Source organism: Chrysemys picta, chromosome 14 (genome assembly GCF_011386835.1).
Source record: "Chrysemys picta bellii isolate R12L10 chromosome 14, ASM1138683v2, whole genome shotgun sequence".
Lineage (NCBI taxonomy): Eukaryota > Metazoa > Chordata > Testudines > Emydidae > Chrysemys > Chrysemys picta.
The window spans coordinates 31,211,319-31,233,657 of record NC_088804.1 but is presented as its reverse complement, the minus strand read 5'-3'; the positions used below and the strand labels follow the sequence as shown (position 1 = coordinate 31,233,657).

Here is a 22,339-nt window from a genome sequence, read left to right as displayed (position 1 = left end):
CACTGATAGAGAGATATGCAAAGCTGTTTGCTCTCCCAGGTATTAATTACTCACTCTGGGTTAATTAATAAGAAAAAGTGATTTTATTAAATATAAAAAGTAGGATTTAAGTGGTTCCAAGTAATTACAGACAGAACAAAGTAAGTTACCAAGCAAAATAAAACAAATCACACAAGTCTAAGTCTAATACAGTAGGAAACTGAATACAGGTAAATCTCACCCTCAGAGATGTTTCAATAAGCTTCTTTCAAAGACTAGACTCCTTCCTAGTCTGGGCCCAATCCTTTTCAGACCAACGTTGTGGCTTATGGTGGTCCAGCAATCACTCAAACCCCCATAGTTACAATCCTTTGTTCCAGTTTCTTTCAGACATCTCTTTGGGCAGCTGAAGACAAAATGGAGGGGCCTCCAGGGCCTTTTATATTCTCTCTCGTGGGCGGAACCCCCCTTGTTCTTCTGTGCAAAATCACAGCAACAAGATGGAGTTTGTAGCCACTTGGGCAAGTCACATGTCCATGAACAATTCAGCTTTTTGCAGGCCGACACCATTATTTACATGTTTGTTTGAATGTTCCCAGGAAAGCTCAGATGTGGATTGGCATCTCCCAAAGTCCATTGTCAGGTAAGTGTTTCCTGACGTGGCACTTACTGAGAATAGTCCTTTCTTAAGAAGCTAACCAAATGCATCACTGAGGCTACTTAGTATCAAACACATTGAGATACAAGTACCCAGCCAATATTCATAACTTCAAATACAAAAATGATACACACATACAGACAGCATAATCATAGCCATCAAATTACAACCTTTCTATAGACACCTTAATTGACCTCCTTTGTACAAGATTTGGTGCAACTATAGGACCTTGGTTGCAACAATGATCGATACGGTCACAGTTCATGTCAATAATGTCAGAAATATATCAACCCAAAAAATAGAGCACATTTTCATGGTTAAAATTTTAATAATTTTTTTCTTAGTGTTCCACAAAAGAAAAAAAAGTTACAGGGTTTGGTAGAGCTGTGAAATCTCTCAAGAGAGACAACAGAAATTCTCAAAGCAATTGCCACTTTGTTTGAAAAGGCAATAATATAAATAAATATCAATAACTAGGGCATGCAATGAATGAGTCAAGAATTATAAAAGTGCTGCATTAAGACAATAGAAGTTTTTGTAGATCAAGAGTATTCATTTTGGAGTAAGTGAGGTACTGATAGGAGGGGAGGGATAGCTCAGTGGTTTGAGCATTGGCTTGCTAAACCCAGGGTTGTGAGGTCAATCCTTGACGAGGCCACTTAGGTATCTGGGGCAAAATCAGTACTTGGTTCTGCTAGTGAAGGCAGGGGGCTGGACTCAATGACCTTTCAAGGTCCCTTCCAGTTCTAGGAGATAGGATATCTCCATTTATTTATTTAGGTTCTAGCAGCACTGAAAAACATGCTAGAAATGCTACAGCAACAACAGGGAAACGTGGAAACTTATTCTTTAATGGATGATAGCATGTATAAATAGCTCTGTTCACATTTTTGGGGGGAAACAACTAAAAGACTTCACAAAGGATGGAGATCATAGATCTAGTTGTCTTGGAGGCTGGGGACCCTGTGAATGACAGTAAACAAGAACTCAGTCATTACCAATTTAGAAAGACTGCATTGTGACTTCATTGCTTTGCAGCGGAAGATACACAACTCTGAAAAGCATAAAGAGATAGATGGAGAAAAGGTGACTCGATTCAGTGTAATATCGAGTATGTACTTAAGGGAGTATGAACTTAAACTAAAGGGAGTCTGGCCCTAAAAGCATTTTAGACATATTTCTTAAAAAGCAATAAACAAAATAGTGTCAGAGATAATGTATGCTGGCCTTCTTCCATCCTGCCATGTCATGTGTCCCTACGACAGATGGATAAGAATGCATTATTTACACAGAACTATCTTTTGAATTCTCACAGTCACATTTTTCACCTACTTGTATGTTGTACCCCTGAGATTTATTAACAAGGCATCTGGCTTTGTGGCAGGTTATTCACGGAGGGGATTTTTACCATTGTATTCTTACATCAGCCTCTCTTCAGCCTTTGGTATGGACATGAGCCTATTTTGCAAACACGTGTGCCTAAATTATTGGCGTGCTAGTGAATTCCGAAGACGTCATCTCCAGACTTTTTGTGCTACAAGGGTGGAGGCTGGTTCTATAGTGTGCGAGGTGAGGAGATGTGCAGCTAAGAATGATGGGACACTTGAGACTATATTTAGTCCTCTAAGCAAATGGGGAACTGTGACAACATATGATTATCTTATGTGAGGGAGGATATACCTGACTAGTTTCCCTCCAGTTAGAGCATTATCCAATTATTTTAAAAGACATGATGATTTCACATTGGTATTTTTTTTCCAGCCCATCTTTATTCTTAATTATATTTATGGTTTTAGAGCCTTGATAGCTTTATAATTGCATATTCTCCTCTGCCAGATAAAGACTGAATCTGTTAGTTCCTCTAGGACTTTGTTGTTATTGTTTTTGTTTATAGCTTTGTTCCAGTTAGAAGGATGATTTAATATTAAACGTTAACATATTCCCTTTTCACCTCTCAGAAACAGGCATTTTAATCCTCAGTAAGAGGCATCATATGACTCTAACGCTGACTTAGTGATTTGGTCTTGTATCAGCAGCCTGCATGGAGCTGTGATGGTGTTAGAATTCAGGACACCAAAGACTGCATTAGTCAAAATATATGCATAAGCCTCAGGGTTCAGCTCTCTGTGATGTCACTCACATAGTTGATCCCTGCAAAGAATGTCAAAACCGTCCAGAAAAAAAAAAGAGAGAGAAGTGTTTTCCTTATTCTAATAATATTCATTGTTCAATTTTAGGAAGTAACACTCTGTGAGTTCCTTTGCTATCATCGCATGACGACTAGATTATAGTTGAAGTATTTTTAATTAGCCATGGTGCCTAATTTTGTTCTGATCCATGCCAGTTTTACACTCTTAACTTCACTGGCTACAATGGAGTCACTTTACATTTAGGTAAAAGGAAGATCAGACTTGTAAAATGTAGAGATGGGAAACTCCTATTAGATCTTCAGTCCATCTCCCTTCCAATGATACTCTTCTACAGAGTATTCTCCAAGTGCTTTAGCCTTTTCTCATTGATCACTCCTTCCATGACCTCAGTCCTCTTTAATGCCCTTTTCTAGACCAAATCCAATTTGTCAATACCTTTCTTAAATTGAAACACTGTCAGATAACTTTCCGAAGGTGGAATGATTCCAATGATTCTAAAGAGGAATTGTTACCTCCTTGGTCTGTGCGCTTATGAGCTCATATGTGCAGCCCAATCTGGTGTAAACACTTAAAATTTATAACTTTATAACATTTTGTAAAACACTGTATCCTTTCTTGTCACAAAATTTAACAGTCTAGCTAGCATATCTATCTATTTTATCTCTCTTATCTATCTGTAGGCTATCTCTATTCATATCCACAATGAAGTAATTTATTAGGACAATAATGAACTTGATCTTACAATGGGAGTTTTGTTGCAGAACTTCAGAATTGGACCGAATGTTTTTTTCCTTTCAGAAGTGAGGCAATTTCACAGCAGATACACAGTCTATGCTTTCCTCCCTCCCTCCACTTTAATTCTGTTTCTGTCAGAAATCAGAATCCTGTGACTGATGTTCCAAATGAACTGAGGTGATATTGAGGTTCTGAACTTTACCTGAGCATGTCATTCACTTGAAGGAGCTCTAGACCTCAGATGGCTCAACACTATTCTTCAGAAATGAGACAAGAACAAGTATTGATTTTTTTTTCTTTTAAACTGAGTACCTAATGAGCAAATGAAGATATGGTCAGCCCTGGATTTATTAGGTGATCTAACAGGCTTCTTACAGTTCAAATGTACTGACAACAATTTGCTGCAATCCTCCCTTCTATCTATCTAATCTATCTATCTATCTATCTGTATGTTATCTTGGTTTTGGACATAAATTAGATCAATTATGCTGCACTGCATTTCTATAGCAATTTCAGAGATCTCACATGTAAAATATATGCTTTGGACCTGACAGGAGTCTGGTACAATATTTCAGCATGTTCTTGTTGGCTACTTAACAAAGTAAACAAAATTAAAAACCATGGGGAAAGAGAATATATCATTCCCCGAAGGCGCAAATGTTTCTTCAAGTAGAAAATTACACATTTATGAGAAAAGTCAAGTGCTTCACAGTAGAGAATGAGGTATCTCAAATCAGCTGAAGTTAAATGAAATATACATATTGAACAGGTAACTGAATCAAGCACACAGGTTTAAGGTAAATGTATGCTCTCTTTGCAAGACGTTGGTAGTGAATATATGCTTGGAAGATCCTATGAGCAACTGGAATCAGGAATCATGTCTAAGAAAATGTTTATATTAAAACGTAGGACTTGATCCTGCAAGTTGCTGATGTATTCTGTGAGGATAAAGCCAATGGGCATTGAAGATAAAAAGGACCAGATTTACCAAGGTATTTTTAGGCACCAAAAGATGCAGCTAGCACCTAGTGGGATTAGCAAAGGTCCATAAATGAGCTAAGTGCCTCTCACTGACTTTCAATGAAAGTTAGGAACCTAACATGCTTAGGTACTTTTATAAATTTCACTAGGCATCTATCTATATCCTTTGATGCCTAAATACCTTGGTAAATCTGGGGGTTTGTCTACACTGAACGTTAGTGCATGGCAAGCCAAGGAGTATGTAAAAGCATACTACAGAACTTTTGGTGAGCTGCAGCTGTGTCCACATAGGACATTCCTGCTCAGCAAGCTAGGGGACTGTAGATTCACTAACTTCCCATTTAATGTGCCACACAGTTTAACAGGATTGGGTTCTAAAAGAATTCCCCTCCCCCAGCGCAGTCTCCCCTCTCTGAAGACATAAATGATCTCTTCAGTCATTTGCCTTCAACAAAATCGTTGTGTTCCTTCTTTTTCTAAACTACAAAGACCATCAATTTACCTTAAACCTGAGACAAAGTGTTCAGCACCTGTATGTTTTCAGAGTTAATGTAATTGAACTCAAATTGCCTCTTTCAAATTTGTAGTGCTAATGATAATTGATATTATTGACTCACCTCATTATGTTTGCTTGTTCTTTAAAAGAAAGACACAGTTTACATTTGATGCTTGAATGCATTATTGCTGAAGCGAAGACAAGGAAGTGCTCGGTTTGAGAGGCAGAGACATGGGAAAGACATCTTCAACATATCAGATTGGTTTCAGAGTAGCAGCCGTGTTAGTCTGTATCTGCAAAAAGAAGAACAGGAGGACTTGTGGCACCTTAGAGACTAACAAATTTATTAGAGCATAAGCTTTCGTGGACTACAGCCCACTTCTTCGGATGCATATGCATATGCATCCGAAGAAGTGGGCTGTAGTCCACGAAAGCTTATGCTCTAATAAATTTGTTAGTCTCTAAGGTGCCACAAGTCCTCCTGTTCTTCTTATATCAGATTGGAATCTTCAGCACATTGATGAAGGCTTTACTTTCTATCCATAAACTCTTGTGTTGGGTTGCTGGAGTCATAATAACTACTATGTTCTTCTTCAGAGATGGCTTCATTTTGGTGCTGGGTAAAGAGACTTCTCTGATTGGGTGATATTCACCCCAGTTAGGAGGACCATCACATGGCTCACTTCACCACTTAAACCCTGATTAGGGTCTAAATGCTGAGTACCCATGCATAGGACCCCTTGTGTGCTGCTGTAAGAGTCTCAATGCCAGCCACACTGTGAGTAAGCTAGGGATGGTCTGGTGTCATTCTAAGATAGGGGCTGTGGACCTGTGTTTATGTGATTCCAGTGGCTCTGCATAACCATTGTAGAAGGGCTGCAGATGCTATTCCAGTATCCCGACTGCTTCACACTTGGCCCTCATGGAGCCAGAATACTCCATCTCTACGTAGAAGGAATGAATTTAACCGTAATGAATATGAATACAGTAATGCATCTGAAGAAGTGAGTATTCACCCATGAAAGCTCATGCTCCTATACGTCTGTTAGTCTATAAAGTGCCACTGGACTCTTTGCTGCTTTTAAAGATCCAGACCAGGAGTCGGCAATGTTTGGCATGCGGCTCGCCAGGGTAAGCACCCTAGCGGGCCGGGCCAGTTTATTTACCTGGTGACGCGGCAAGTTCGGCCGATCGCGGCCCCCACTGGCCGCGCTTCACCGTCTCAGGCCAATGGGGGCGGTGGGAAGCCGTGGCCAGCACATCCCTCATCCTGAGCCGCTTCCCGCCACCCCCATTGGCCCGGAACGGCGAACCGCAGCAAGTGGGGGCCGTGATCGGCCGAACCTGCCACGTCAGCAGGTAAATAAACTGGCCCGGCCCACTAGGGTGCTTACCCTGGCGAGCCGCGTGCCAAACATTGCTGACCCCTGATCCAGACTAGCACGGCTACCCCTTTGATACTATGAATACAGTGACACTCTATTTGTTGTCCTGTGGAAAAGACAACAAACAAAACAACACAACACAAAACAAACAAACAAAAAAACAAACCCAAAACATCTTCACCACAAGAGGGTACAATTATAATGTGCAATTCCCCATAACATTTGAACATGTAAAAGACATGAGGCAAAACGCACAAAGCAGGACCAATCTATATACATAAGGTGGGATCCTTTTGAAATTTCAGGGAGGTGTTTTTCCTATTTAAAATGTTGCATGTAGTTGAAATGTTGTAAATATATGGTTGTATATGTTATTAATTGTAATTGGAAAGAGCCAAAATATTATTTTCCTTTTACTTTGGGCTGTGACAATATGTTGTAACGTATGATATACTGTGATGCAGCAGTGGAGAGAGAAAATGCTATATTCCTATAGTACATAAACTGCAGCACTGTAGGAAAAGCTGCCTTTAAAAACAATAATAAAATGGATATCAACAGGGTAATTCATTATAAGTCATATAATAATTCCAGGAGTCTTTTTATATCTGTCTTCCTACAGCATAAATGATTCTATGTAGTAAATGAATATGTAACAATTAGTTCTGAATTACAGAATCCAATTTAATGCCCAGTGATAAGTCCTTATGCTAAGCTGGAAATTCAACTGCTGTCAATTTGTTATGAAACAACCTCTGTGAGAATCTGAAATAACATAATGTACTGTCCAGGTCATGTATCATCATAATCTGAGATTAGATAAGGTAGTGTTGATAAATTAAATGCATTTGCAACAAAATGCTTCGTATAAAAGAGATGAATACTTTGGTTGTTAACTTTTAACGCGGGCTTATATTTAAAATACTAGACAAAAATGTTGGAGTAAAAATAATTCATTAACTGATAATCCTTTATTATCTTTGCTTCCCACTTGGGGGAAAGAAGGTTTTTCAAATATTAATCAATCAGTCAATAATGTGGAAAATTTCAGAATGATAAATCCAAATTTTGAGAATACACTCATATTGACATGTCATATACGCTCATATTGAAGTCAATGGGATCAATTGTGAAAGTCAGAACTAATCCTGTGAGAAAAGGTTTCAGGCCTGGGACCTTCAATCAGCATAGGATAATTTTCAGTAGAGCTGCCTAGCAAGCCTAAAGCTTGCAAGCCTAGAGTTAATTAAAGTAAAAGGAGAAATCACAATGAAAATTCAACGATTGTGTTGTATTTGTATTTGTTGTTTTTGTTTGCTACCCAGATATTTTGTCTGACTGAGGACAGTAAGAGCCATTGCTCCAGTAAAAATTGCAGAGAGGAGGCAGGTGAGATGGACTGGATGGAGGAACGTAGGGTGAGCAATGGCGCTCACCTGTTCCACTAAGCCTTTGGCTCACACTGTATTTGCTCTAGTTATGTGTGATCTTGGCTCAGGAAGGTTATGCTGGAAATCAGTGTTGCTGTAAGTATAGGATGTTTTCTATGGCTTTTGCTGAGTAGCTAGAGAAGGGTAGGTTGAACGTGGTAGTAAGTCTCTTAGAAAGCTCTGCTGGTTGTGGACACCTTGGATCATCAATGAGGGAAGACAATCCAGCTGGAAGCTTTGGGATAACAGGGTTTGGCATGGATCCATGGACTCTGTAAGTTAGAGGCCCAGGCCTCTACTCTCTTCATGACCAACTCAACTTCTTTCTGTCCCTGGTGGGAGCAAAACACACAAGTGAACTTTACAAAATGTCTAGGCCCTTCCTTTCCTTAGGAAAATTTCTGTGTTAGGGTACAAAAGGCTGTGAGTACTTAAAGTATGTGTTTTCTTTGTTCTGGGCACACCAATATGTTCTCTCCTGAACCAGTTGGGCTTTCAGAATCAACTACAGATAGTCCAAATATAAAAATATACAAATACTGGCAGCCAATAGGCAGCTTTTCATCCCAAGCAGGAAAACAGAAGTAATTCTGAAAGCTTTTCCAAGAGATGCCTGGAGGGGTTTATTTGCCAAAGTTTGAATCTCTAATAAACAGCTCGCTGCTGTTCTTATTTTGAAGTCCTTATATTTAACATTTGTTGATGTATTGCTATATTCAGAATGTGTACAAACAAGGCAATGAAAAGAGGCTTTTGCATGAATGCCATCAAGGCAGACTGTTTACAAGGACTTTCATCTTATATAGGAGCCGTCCTTTAATTTTACATTTTATGAAATAACTTGAAATCATTAAATGAAAGACCCTTTATCTGTGTTTTTGGTATGTGAATTGCACATTTACCAATGATTTCTGCACTGGGAGGCGGGGAAAATAAGTCCTGGAGCTTTAAAATGCTACGTGTCTTGCAGGAAAGGAGTATGTGTTTTAGAGAAACTCAAAGTTTTCAATGAAATTCAAGGCAGGTTCTACCTTTCTCATTCTCCCTTCTCTGCAGAAGTGGAACTTGAATATGCCAGGACAGTAGGCACAAATCCTTCCCCTCGATCTGCAGGTGTGGAGGGCCCCTGACACAGCAGAATTACATTTAATTAAAAATTATTGATTAGAACAGAGTCACCATAGATTTATACCTATGAGACAGAACAGAATTCAGAACCTTGTTTATAATGGTATGATTTTGCAGGTATGTACTTTATACTTTATGGTATGTGTACTCTAATAGGGGATGGTGAGGAGTGGTATGGTGGTTTTATTGGCATGATTTTGGGATGTCTGTATTGATAAGACATGAGGGCATGCCACAGGAGTGCCTTTGTGTGCTATACCACAGCATCATGTATTCTGTGTACAGCATACCACATCAATTACAGAAGAAAAAAAAAACCTATGATCAAAATGTTTTAGACCAGTGATTCCCAAACTGCAGTCCACAGAGCACTGGCTGTTGGTCCCTAAGGAGCTGATTGGACACAGACTGCTGGCTTCCGTTTATTATTTTCAGCTGCTAAATTGCATTAAAAGCTGAAATACATTAAACACTTTCCTCATATTTCTTTTCTATGTAAGCAGGATGTGAAACAGCAAATGAGAGTCTTGGACTTTCCTCGCTATGAACATAATTGGGGGGGGAGCAACCCAACTCAAAGTAGAATTATTTAAACAACTTTTATTTGACTCAATAATGGTACACAAAATCAGTTCCAACCTTGGGGATTAACTTGGCAAAATACCACATAGGCAGGTGCTTTTCCAGCATGATGCTTCCTAATCTATATTTGAGTCAGATGCCTAGAACTCAATACAACTAGTTTATAGAAACTAAACTTTCTTACCTCAAAATGAAAATTAGTTTTGTTATTATTGTGTCCTCATTGTAATTCACTCTGTTGCTGAATAGACCACATTTTCTTCTACAAACCTGTAGTATAAAAAATGAATTATTGCTAAAGACTTATTTAAAAGTCATATCTAGTTGCTCCCTCTTTCTACCCATGTGAAAAAAAAAGGAAAGCTAGTTTTAACACTATACTCCTAAAACTTATGTTTTGCTTTTTCCACCTTACTATATTAGCAGTTTTGCAAAAAGCTGGCTTCCTAATTTTGCAGTAGCAAAATTGGTTTTATATGCATTTTACTATGTGTTTTCAGGAGCCATTTTCATTCTTTACATTAGGAAGTCTCAAAGCTCTAGGGAAATTTAGGTAAAAATCAATGGATCAAATTCAGACCTGGTGTTAATAGGTACAACTACCACTCAATTCAATGAGAATTGTGTCTGCTTATTCCAGGGCTAAATTTGACTCGAATATCTTATGTCACCTGACTCCCTGGGGCAGATACACCCATCTTGCACATCTCTGGCATTGCAAAAAGAACAGAATCCACTGTGATGGGGCATATGCCCCATCCTGGCTCTGATAGAATTAATATGGGCCTGAGCAGCCAATTAGGCTACCTGGCTGCACCTGGAGGTGAGGGCAGAGAGTCAGGCTTACTAAAATCTGAAGATTAGCTGGGAAAGGAACTAGTGCTGATTATAAAGAAGAGAAGTACAGATAAGTAGGGGGCTCCTTAGAGAAATTCTGCAGTTACTTTTAGAGATTAAAGACTAGGGAGAGTTAGTTTAGTGATTCTTTCTTGAGTAGGAACATCTGGGAGGGGGTAAGAAGAGATACAGAAAAGATACTGGTATAGAGAAAGCTCTGGTGATGAGGAGCCCTGGTAAAAAAGCAGGAACTGGACTTCTGGACAAAGAGTGCCCTGGCAGGTGTTCAACTGAGGAACCAATTTGAATCAAATATCCTGCCTGAGGAGCGAAGAATTGGATTTTTATTTGTACTTTTACTTTGGGATTTTTCTTAAGAGGTTTCTATTGAAGAGTCCTGGCCCTGTGAGAAGGTGAACTTTCAGAGGCCGTTGGAAAGGCCTGCTGATATGCTAAAGTAGTAAAAAGTAAAGGAATTCAGCAGCAAGGAGTTTGAAGGAGAAGACATTGGCTGCTAGTTATAGGGTCCCTGTGCTGGAACCCAGTTTGACAGGTGGGAGGAATTGTTCTCCTATCTGCCACTGGGGAACGTGGCATGAGGCCCCTGAGAAGGGGACACGTATGTCCGATAATCCTCAAGAAAAGAACATAAGGACCATGGGACCCAGGGTCAGGACTGAAGACCTTTTGTAAGGACAATGGACTCTTTTTCTGTTGGACTTTGTTACCCTAGAGGGGGTGGAACTAAAGAGTGACGTGGCAAGAAGGCTGAACTTTGAGAAGAGAGGCCACTGCAGGACTGGAGCAAACGTTGGCAGGGCATGCTAGAGGAAAGAGCCTGTTATGTTACACCCACCCATAAAAGAGTACTTCAGAGGTGAGTCTACCCTTCTACACCACCCACATTCTCCCAGCTGGGAATTTGCTTGCTGACAGGTTTAGTGCTAATGACACTAGTAGTCCCCTAAGAGGGAGTATTTAATAATTGTACAGATACCTGCTGCTATTCCCAGTGAAGTCAGTGACTAAACTCCCATCCACTTCATAAGGAGCGGGATCGGCCCACAAGAGAGTGACATTCATTCTAGTTAATGACAAACTAGTGGATCTCTACATCGCTGGTCATTAACTGCCAGAAATTGCCCAACTCAGAAGTCATTCTTGCTGTTGTAAATATAAAAATGTAATGAGCAAATAACTTATCTTGTATGCAATGAAAAATAAACAGCTGAACTGTAGGATTTCCTGGATGTGGAGTTCTGTTACTGTGCCAAGGTAAAATCCAATTGACTTAAATTGTGCCAGGATTTCACCTCTAATCTTTTCCTTAGCACAAGAAGACCAGCACAGTAACTAATATAGAAAGGAAGGACTTCATTCTTGGAGTTCCGGTAGGTCTATAATGCACCCTAACAGACATTGTTCCTTTATAAACAATTATTTTTACTGACTAGGCTGCTTAGTTATCAAAGAATTTTGCAAATATATTCTGTCTTTGTAGTGCTTGCTGTGTTTTGGTACATGTAAATGAAAAAGATTTTGACATTATCTTGATTTTAAAAAGTTGATTGCAGCTGAGGAAAATAGGCTATAATTTGCCTTCACTAATCACCTTGCACACCCTTCCCACAACAGAGAATTAGTGTGGTGGCTGCTCGTTATTAATTACAGAACTGGAGAACATTTTCCAGTGGAAATTAATTAATTAGGTTCCTTCGGGTAGGAGAAGAATAGTGTGGCAGTGTAGGGTCATGATTCCCTACATCAGGTTTTTTATAGTTCATGATATTAGATCTGACAAGTTCTGCATTGAAATTAGTCTTGTTCATACAGTAATGATATTGTTCTCCTATTTTGGTGCAACTTACCAGTTTTTGTACTCTTTACTTGTTGACACTTTGGCTTTCCCTTATAATTACAAAGTATTTCTGAAACTCGTTTCCTTTCTTGCATGAATTCTGAGATAGAAACCCTAATTATGTTTGTTTTAGTTTGGCTGGGTACCTTAACCATTTGAGAGAGAGATTGTTGTGACATCCACTGGCAACTGAGGTATAAATATGGTTTAACAGGCTAGCTTATCCCTGCGAATTTAGGGGAAACACACTCTACCCATATAAACACCTTTTTATATAGGATCCACACTAGGGCTTTCTAAACCAACATAGTTAACAGGTTTCAGAGTAGCAGCCGTGTTAGTCTGTATCCGCAAAAAGAAGAACAGGAGTACTTGTGGCACCTTAGAGACTAACAAATTTATTAGAGCATAAGCTTTCGTGGACTACAGCCCGCTTCTTTGGATAGTTAAATCACTCCAAAAATTGTGTGTGGATAAGCCCAAATATGTTCACATTTTATTGCCCAAACTAGAAGAGCAAAGTGAGTTCCCTCCTTCCCTTCCCCACGCACACATTGTCTATCTCCCTGTAAACAAATCCCACTCATTTACAAGTATATCTTCATGGTTTTGACTAGTTAGTTTTGTTTACTTTTGGGGGAAAGAACTGTTCTTAGTCGAATTCGTTGCTGATTCACTTTCTTCTATTCATTCAATATTGTCTATTACAGCACGGCAATTTATTTATTTATTTTATTTTTTTTGCACAAAACGTTCTTTGTTTGGGGAGAGGGGAGGCAAAAATGCAGATTTGGTGACACTCCTATACGCTGGTATAACTGTCCACACTAAAGGTTGTACCAATATAAAAATCTCACTCTAACCAAAATAATTAAATCAGTTTAAAAACTATGTGTAGACCAGGCCTTTGTTTCAGCAGTTCTGGGTTTTCCTTGTCAGTTGACATACCTAACAAATCAAATGATATTTATTTTAAAATATTTCTCCTAGGGTCTGAACTTGCATGTGAAGTTGCGGCGCAATACGAATTCAAAGTACCAAGTTGCAAGTACCTAAAAAGCAGGGTGTGTGGGCACGCATGTGTGTGAGGGAATTTATAATAGAAAGTCTGATGGAGCTCTAACTCGAGCAGCATGACTACTGCAGTGATTATTCTTTATTGCCATGGCATTTGCTGCTGAAATAGTGGTGGGCAGATCCTAACACTCTCAAAATTAATGTGCAGTAACCTCCTCTAGGTGAGGTATTGCCCAAGGTATGGTGTTTTGAAACCTAATATATCAAAATGATTATACTTCTCCATTTAACTTGGTTGGGTCGCTCTCCACACACGTGCTGCTTCAAAGTTACTTTCCATAATTTCAGAATAAATATACATAGAATGGGAGAACCTGGAAAATACCAGTCAGAATATTTTTCAAGTCTTCATTAAGACAAGTCACAATCTGTCTCTGCTCGAGCAGCTTTATAGCTGGGAGAATATTATGGCACAGATTTGCCTTGTAAGATTGGGGGTTTTGCTGTTTATCTCCCTCTCCTCTCCTTATGAGCAACACATTTATGGCCCAAATAGCAACCACTCCATACCTGGACTGCCCATTGCTTTCAGTGGGAGTTCTACTTTAGAAACAGAATCAGACTCACTAGAGCTGAATGACAATTGTGGTAGTCATAGTCTGATGTAACCCAGAGACTAACACTGGATACGAATATGCAAATGAAATGGGGAGCCCTGGCCTAAGTGTGGTCCGACAGATGCAAGCAATTGTCATGTGGTAAGTCTCTAAAAAGTTAATCCTGCTGAATTTAGTTACCTCTGAAAATAGAGAAATCACAGAGTGATTTCTAGGTTGATTTTTTTCCCCACGTGTTCATGCAATCATTCAGCTCTCTGCAGGCATGAATGATGTGCTCCACAGTCTGAAAACCACTGCTTTAGTGTTTGCAAAGCACCTTGGGATCATCCAGAGGCAGGTGCTGTAGAAATGCAAAGTGTTATCAGTAGTAACTTAATTGATCAATAGACTGTAATTAAGTAGAATACTTTTTTTAATTGGCATGAGTTTCAAATGTGGTCTGATCATTCCATGCCCTCTAAGAAAAATGCCCATAAGCTGGATTGAGTATGTCTGTCAAAAAAGTAATAATCACAAACCAAGGGAGGTGAGGGGGTGAGTTTCAGCTCTGTACTGGGAATAGGGGCAGCGAAGCCTTCCCAAAAGTGGAGGGGGCAGGGCCCCATCCCTGCCCTTCCTCTTCTTCCCAAGGTCCCTGCCAAGCTGAAAGCTGGAGTGGGCTGGGAGCTGCGGATGGACCCTCCACCTGCCCAGGATGGGGGAGCTGAGAGCAGGTCCTGGCCCGTATCCCTGCCCTGAGGGTTCCCCACCCAGGGCGGGAGTGTCTGATGCTTCACCCAGCTGCCCAAGTGCCTCTTACCCCGACCCGTCTCCAGCTGGGGGCCACAGCCCAGCCATGGTAAGAGCCACACGTGCAGCTGTGTGGAGCCACAGACCCTGCACCTGTCCTTAGTGTGTGTGGGGGGGGAGCATGAGTTGGGGACACAGGCCGGGAGCTGCTCTCAGCCCCCCAACCTGGGCAGGTGGAGGATCCACAGCACAGCACCCCACAGCTGCTCGGGCTTCCCACCCAGACAGGCTATAGCTGCCAGCTTGGCCAGAGGGGGCAGGGCATCTGGGGGTGGGGGGAGATGAGGCAGGGCCTGTGGTGAAAAGTGGGAGGGCCATGCCCCTGTGACCCTCCCCATTCACCCCCTAACTGGGAAAACAATTGGGTAGATGCCAGCAGGACAATGAAAAGAGACAGGAGTTGGTGGAGGGGTAGACGTAATAACCTAATAGTGAGACTACTCTTCCCCCCGCCAAAAAAAAAGGAAAAACAAATTAGCTATTTGGACCAATGAAGAAAAAAAAATAAAACCTACCCTTGACTTCTGCATGCGATGAGTCAGTGCGATGAGGATGATACTACTGACATTATTTTTCGAAATGTTTGTTACAACCTAATGCTTTCTTCCCTTTTTATCAAGAGAATGATGTACTCAATTTTAACTACTGGCCATATGATTTAATAGCTTGTACATGACCACCTACCAATGATGCATCATAGAAGAAGGCTATCTTCTCTGGGCCTGATGCCAAATCATGCCAATGATTCCTTCACGTCTCCATTTTTTTTCCACTCCAATTGTTCAATTACTTCTACCTGGGCAGCCCTTTACCCCCAGGCAAAGCCCCACCATAGGCATCTATGCAGTCTCAGGGACTGCCTGCATGGAATAGGTTGCAGCAGGTTTGGGGACTTAGCTGGGAAATATTTTACACTGTCATAGTGAAACCTGTCTAGTTATATGTTAAGATCTTGGAAAGTTAAATGGACATAGTCAACTTAAAAATCATACATCTGTTTAATGGCCAGGCTGTTTGTGAACAGATACTTGCATAAATTCAATTACAATTGTCTAACATCATTTATGTCAACAATTTATTTTAGTTACAACTTGTAGGTGCAAAGCTCAAGGCTATTTTTGAAAAGTTAATCCTTAAAATGCAATTTGTCTGCCATTGATTAAGTCAGTTAAATTATGCCCTTTGTGGGTATAAATTAAGAAATCAAGGTGGCTTTTCTTATGAAAATGTAGTGCCAAAGGTATTCATTCCATTGCTTTTAATAGTTGTATAAAGTACTATAATATGGATTTTGTATGTGCTGTAGATATAGCGGCAAATACAAACACAGATACATTTATGTTCTTCAGTGCTAGGTATACAGCCCTGAGTTAAAGAAAGACCACCCCCACTATCAAACTTGCACGAGCACCAGTAATACAATATAGATGCACCCACACATGTAGAGCAACATTAAACTAGGATAATGTTTAATTCAAATTGTAATGTCTTTAATGTGCAAAGCCTTTTTATACTTTAGATTTGCTATATACTTGTTCTTTAGAAAAGTCCGTTTTCAAACCAGATGGCTTCCCTCAATTAATTCTTATCACAGAGACATCTTTGTCATAAAGTACTTTTTATAACAGATGAGCAGAATTTTATAAGTGCTTTTGTTTACAAGATTACTAAAAGAATAACGATTTCACAGGGGAAGTGCTGTCGTAATTTTATCTTTAATTCTTCCAACATCCTTGACATTTAAAGGCAATTCTAATATTATTGCTATTGAATTGCAAAAAAGAAAGGTGTTGGATTTTTATTGATTTTTAAATGCATACGTGTGCTCAGAAAGATGGCATTTCAAAACCTCCTCTAAATGTAAGTTTTCATTTTCAAAATAAACAACACATAATAGGCTTCATTGATGTCAGGGCCTGAATGTGGAAGGGGAAATGTTACTTTGTGTCTCAAAGCTCTGAGGAACTTAAGAATGTACTTTACAATCCACAGAGAGAATGAAAGGTAACAGCAATGTCACGTATTAAGTTCAGAGAATTTGACTATACAAGCACCAAGTCTTTAGCAGTGACAACAACCTTCAAAGTTGAAGGTTAACACTTTATTTTGCAATGCCAAGCATAAAACGACCCCCCTCTTTAAGGTAACTCAAATTTGTTATGCATGGTTGTAATCATACTTGCTTTTTTATGAGCTCTGTGCATTTTTAAATGTGTTGCAAATAAAGAGCACATTTCCATAGTGACTGTAAAAGGCAGACTGATAACATTTGCCCACTCTTATGTTATGAAGGTTTCCTTACATACACTATTAGTTCTCTCACTGTATCTTAGTCCTAATCTGCAAAAGGCCAAACTTCTTTTTGACCTTAAGATCTGTGATCAGTCGTATCTAATTATGTAGTGGTGGTTTTATGATATAAACGTGTCCATTAGATTCCAGATTCAGGCCATGAAAGAAATCTGCATTTATATTTGAACCTAAGTCTGTCACCTTCCACTACATTGTTTTCTTTTGTGCTTATTTTGTCAGAGTTTAACAGCTTTTGCAAGCAGTTGTGTATCTCTATTTCCAGGAGAAGTTTATAGTTTACACTACGATATGCAATCTTTGTAAACTGACATCAGCTTTGTAAGGCAAAAACACTTTTCCCCAAGTGCACAAAATTCAGTTAAGTTTATCCAAGATATATCAATATTCATACCTCTCATATCACCCCCAACAGGTATCCCAATTTGAGTACTCTGATATGCTGAATGTAAAACTAGGTGGAGCTGATCTTGCATCAGATTTATAGAACATAAGAATGGCCATACTGGGTCATACTAATAGTCCATCTAGCCAAGTAGCCTGTCTTCCAGCAGTGGCTAGTGTCAGATGCTGCAGAGGCATTTTTAGTAGTGGGGGTGCTGAAAGCCAGCCCCCTTACCTTGTCCGTGCCTTCCACCAGAGCTGTGGCTGGGAGCAGGGCAATGTCTCCCGGGGGGGACCTGGACAGGAGTAAGGGGGCTGAGGCTATGGCCACAGCTGGGGGCGGGTGTGAGGCCAGGAGCAGAGCCCGGGGCAGGGGCCGGCAGCCGGGACACCATGTGTGAGGCCAGGGTCAGAGGCATGGGGGCAGGGCCTGATGCATGGGGGCAGAGTTGGATGCAGGGAAGTGCTAGGGTGCTGCTTTGGGGTACGGAGTGTCACAGTGGTAACAGCTCATTTAGACCACACCATTTTATATGTATAGTTGGGATTATTATTATTTTTTCCCCAAATGTGCATTACTTTGCACTTGTCAACACTGAATGTCATATGCGATTTTTATTGGCCAATCACTCTGTTTTGTGAGATTCCTTTGTAACTCTTCTCAGTCAGCTTTGGACTTAACTATCTTGAGTAACTATCATCTGCAAACTTTGTCACTTCACTGTTTACCCCCTTTTCCAGGTCATTTCTGAATATGCTGAACAGTACAGGTCCCAGTACAGATCCTTGGGGGACCTCACTATTTACTACTTTTCATTGTGTGAAAACTGATAATTTATTCCTACCATTCATTTCCTTTCTTTTAACAACTTACTGATCCATGATAGGACCTTCCCTCTTATATCATGACTGCTTTACTGTGTTTAAGATGCTTTGGTGTGGGATCTTGTCAAAGTCCTTTTAAAAGTCCAAGTACACTACTTTATCAGCTGGATCACCCTTGTGCACATACTTGTTGACACCATCAGAGAATTATAACATTGGTGATGCATAATTTCACTTTACAAAAGCCATGTTGACTCTTCCCCGACACATTGTGTTCATTTATGTGTCTAGTAAAGAACAGAATTATCATAGCTTCGACCAATTTTTTTCTGGTATTGAATTTAGGCTTAATGGCCTGTAATTGCCAGGATCACCTCTTGAACTTTTCTTTTTTAAATCAGCATTATGTTAGCTATCCTCCAGTCATTTGGTACAGAGGCTGATTTAAGTGATAGATCACAGAATTACTGACTGTGGTATGTAATATCATATCTTAGTTCCTTCAGAATTCTTGGGTGTATACCATCTGGTCCTGATGACTTATTACTGTTCTAAAACCACTTCTTCTTCTCCAATCTGGGACAGTTACTCAGATTTGTCACCTAAAAAGAATGGATTAGGTATGGAAATATTCCTCACATTCTCTGTAGTAAAGATTGATGCAAAGAATTCACTTAGGTTCTCTGCAATGGCTTTATCTGGAGTGTGCTTTTAGCACCTTGATCATCCAGTGGCACCATTGATTGTTTGACAAACTTCCTGCTTCTTATGTATGTACAAAAACGAATACTATTTTTTTTGTCTTTTGCTAGTTGCTCTTCAAACTTTTTTTTTTGTCTGCCCAATTATGTTTTTGCACTTTACTTGCCAAAGCTTGTTCCTTTCTATTTTCCTCAGTAGGATTTGACTTCCAATTTTAAAGATGACTTCCAATTTCTGACCTTCTAGACAGCCGTGGTTTCTAAGGAGTTATGGTCTGCTGTATTAAGGTGACAGACTGTCATGTAGTAATCTTCTCTGTTGATCTCATTACTACACATACACAAGGTTGGGATAATATTCTGATCTACTGGACCTTGGTTGGCAGACACTGAGATGCTGCATGTTTCTGTACATGATAGTGAGCATTTCTGTATTTCCAAAACTACATGAAAAGTCCTCATGATCTGAAATGACTAATAAGGCCTTTTTGGGACACCATGGACATTTTCAGTCTTCATTATTGACAAAATACACTTAAGTTTGTGTTGTTTAAACAATCCCATCAAAGGCTTTAAACAAGGGAGGATGGAAGCTCTTCTAACTACTTGCATCCATGACTGCAGATTAAAAGGGCTACTGACCTAAAATCTTCACACCCATTGTCGTAGCTGTTGAGTCTGTATGTAGTGACTACCCTGTCTAGAGTGCACTAGATTTATATATTGCCATCTTACCCCACATTACGTAACTGACATGTCTGAGCCCTGACTGTAACAGTATATCCACAGCTGATGTTTGTCCTTTTGCAAAAATCACCAGATATAAAATGGTCAAAATGCCTGAGAGGAATATGGCCAATAGTAGTTTGAACTGTCATTTTACACCAACATAAAGGGGATCATCTTTGTGCTAGTGTCGTTAGATACATATAAATCAGAACATTATCAAAAAACTTAAGTACTTGAATAAAGCATTTGTTTTTGCTGCAAACGTGCTGCTGAAGGTAAACACAGAGATAGAAATGATTACTAGAACTCGTGTTTGCAGCATTCATATAATCTTCTAAGATGACAAAAGGGGGAGGGAGAGCTCAGTGGTTTGAGCATTGGCCTGTTAAACCCAGGATTGTGAGCTCAATCCTTGAGGGGTCCACTTAGGGATCTGGGGCAAAATCAAGTACTTTGTCCTGCTAGTGAAGGCAGGGGGCCAGACTCAATGACCCTTCAGGGTCCCTTCTAGTTCTATGAAATAGGATACATAATATAATCCTGATTTATTTGTTTTTTATCTTCCCATTTACTTTGATATCTGGACACTTAGGCATCAGTTTCTTGCATTTATCAGTTTATAATATTGTCTTTGGTGAAGAACCTTGTGTTTCAACCTTCCTGGATGGGTGGAGCTCAGGCACAGATGAGGCAGAATTTGTAGCCTTATAGACACCTCTGGACTTCAGAAGGAATTTTATCTGCCAAATTCCATGGGAGTTGGATTGGTCCACAGGGCTTCAAGAAAGTACTGTAACTTTGCTTCTAAGATAACTTTCTTTCTAATCTATGGATTAATAGTGAAAATGACTTTGGGAAAATGCCATCCTCCTGTTTTTCTCAGTTGGTGGAAGAGCATTGTGACTGTCTATATAAAAAAGAGCTTTGTAATGAAAATGAGAACCACTAAAATCAAGAAGTAAGAAACTGTTCCTTCAAAGAACCTAACCCTATATGAAAGCTGGCCCAGCCTTGACACAATCTACATAGCTCCCAAATATTAAACTGGTTCTATCATATAAAAGTTAGATATGGAAGACTAACTGTCATTTAATTTCTTCCCCTCAGAGTGCTGGATTGCTCTATACTGTATATCTGGTAGTATCTACAATAATTTTTCTTCAATAACTATTCCACACTGTAGTCAATCTCCTCCTTGAGTACACTGATGTCCCTCCGTAATTAAATATGGATCCAAATAGTCAAAAAGCAAGAGCATTTATTCTCTGGTAATGTAAACTATAAATAGGTTTGGAAAAAAAATAGCACTGGAAACCCTCTTAGTGATCTTTTCATTCTACTGTTTCATCAAATAAAGCTAGTAGAAATAAAGGAAAGGATCAAAAGCAATAGGCACTTAAGTAATGAGAAAAAGGAAACCTACAGTTCAGCATTCTCCTGTAAAAATGTTTTAAATTCATTTCTCGTTCCCGTGCACAAGAGGAAGATCACGGCTCAAGTTTAATCCAATAACCATTATACAAAACTCCTTGTGTTTATTTCAAGCCTTGGTGCCTTAAACTTTGATTCTACTCATAAGGTTCCTACTCTCTGATACCGTGTTCATCTCTTCTGTGTGCATCTTGACCTTTTGGAGCTGCTCCCCTCCTTTCTTTCACTCCCATTCTCTCCCCTCTTTAATCTTTCCATACATATTAACTCTGCAGGATTTTTGCTCTAACCTTAATTTTCCTGCATCCTGAAGCTTCATAGCTAAAAGGTTGCTACTAATCCTTTTTCTATTTCTTCTTCCATAGAGTGTATTTTGTTCATCCATTTTCATCTCCTGAAATACTCTGTATACATAGACATTTACTCAGACTTGTGTATGCTCCATAAGAAACTGCTTTCATAAGCCATCTTTAATACATTTGAGGGTCACAATAGGGGTCAAATGTAGAAAAGTGTCTATATGTTGGGAAACATTTTTCTGTTCAAACTGAATTCATGATGCATCATTAAAGCTGTACAGTGCTGAGAAGTCTATTAATAATGATTGGGTGTGGATGAAATTACTCCTGTTCACAGGGATGGCAAGGCAAAGGAGGTCTTCGTACCTGCCTTCTCTTGACAAAATCAGGGGGACAAGCTACCAATCAATGTTTGGTGACAAACCAGATCTTCAGTGATTTGCATTACGTAAGACTGGATTCTTTATATCTGTTGGCACAAACTTGGAGGGAGGGTTGGGGCAAAGGACTTTAAACCACGCTTCTGCTTCACAATCCTTGTGCCAGCCAGAATCATCCTGGTCCCCAAAGCAGGTTATCTTTGGTAAGCAGCTCTATTTCTTGCTGTTCATCTAAAGGAAAGGAAAAGAAAAGAACAGGTGAGCCTTTGTGAACACACAGGTCCTGGCACTTCTCACCAGAATCAAAGTGAGTCCAAGGACTTGCAGGTTGGTTAATTTCCCCCCCACCCCCATCCCTCAGATACAAGGGAGGTTGCAGAGGCCCTTTGAAGAGGTTTTTGGGATATGTAAACAATCCTTGGGGAAGAACCCTAGGAGCATCGAATCTGTGGGAGGAGAGTTGAGCTGGAGTTTGTTGGAAAACTGCTTTGTAAATAAGTTAGAGGGTTAGTTTTGGCCTTATTCAGGTTGGAGGGCTATGTTATGGAGTAGACTGGGATAGTCAGTTTCTCTAAACCAGAGGCTTTCTAATTTAGCTATAGCATGTAGAGCTGTAAATCCCTAATGAAGGCCTT

The 22,339-nt window shown here is 39.8% G+C and overlaps 2 long non-coding RNA genes across 2 annotated transcripts in view; one reads left to right on the top strand and one right to left on the bottom strand.

Moving 5' to 3' along the window:
* Positions 1-8,844: 8,844 nt before the first annotated feature.
* On the bottom strand, positions 8,845-10,295 carry LOC135975697 (uncharacterized). Its single transcript, XR_010592697.1, has 3 exons — positions 10,196-10,295; positions 9,709-9,794; positions 8,845-8,940 (listed from the first exon to the last, which is right to left on the bottom strand). It is a non-coding gene; the product is annotated as an uncharacterized LOC135975697 (long non-coding RNA).
* The window catches only part of LOC122173929 (uncharacterized), a 238,978-nt gene continuing 226,865 nt past the window's right edge, over positions 10,227-22,339 (top strand). Inside the window, exon 1 of the long non-coding RNA XR_010592696.1 lies at positions 10,227-11,752. This is a non-coding gene — a long non-coding RNA (uncharacterized LOC122173929). The remainder of the gene's footprint in view (positions 11,753-22,339) is intronic.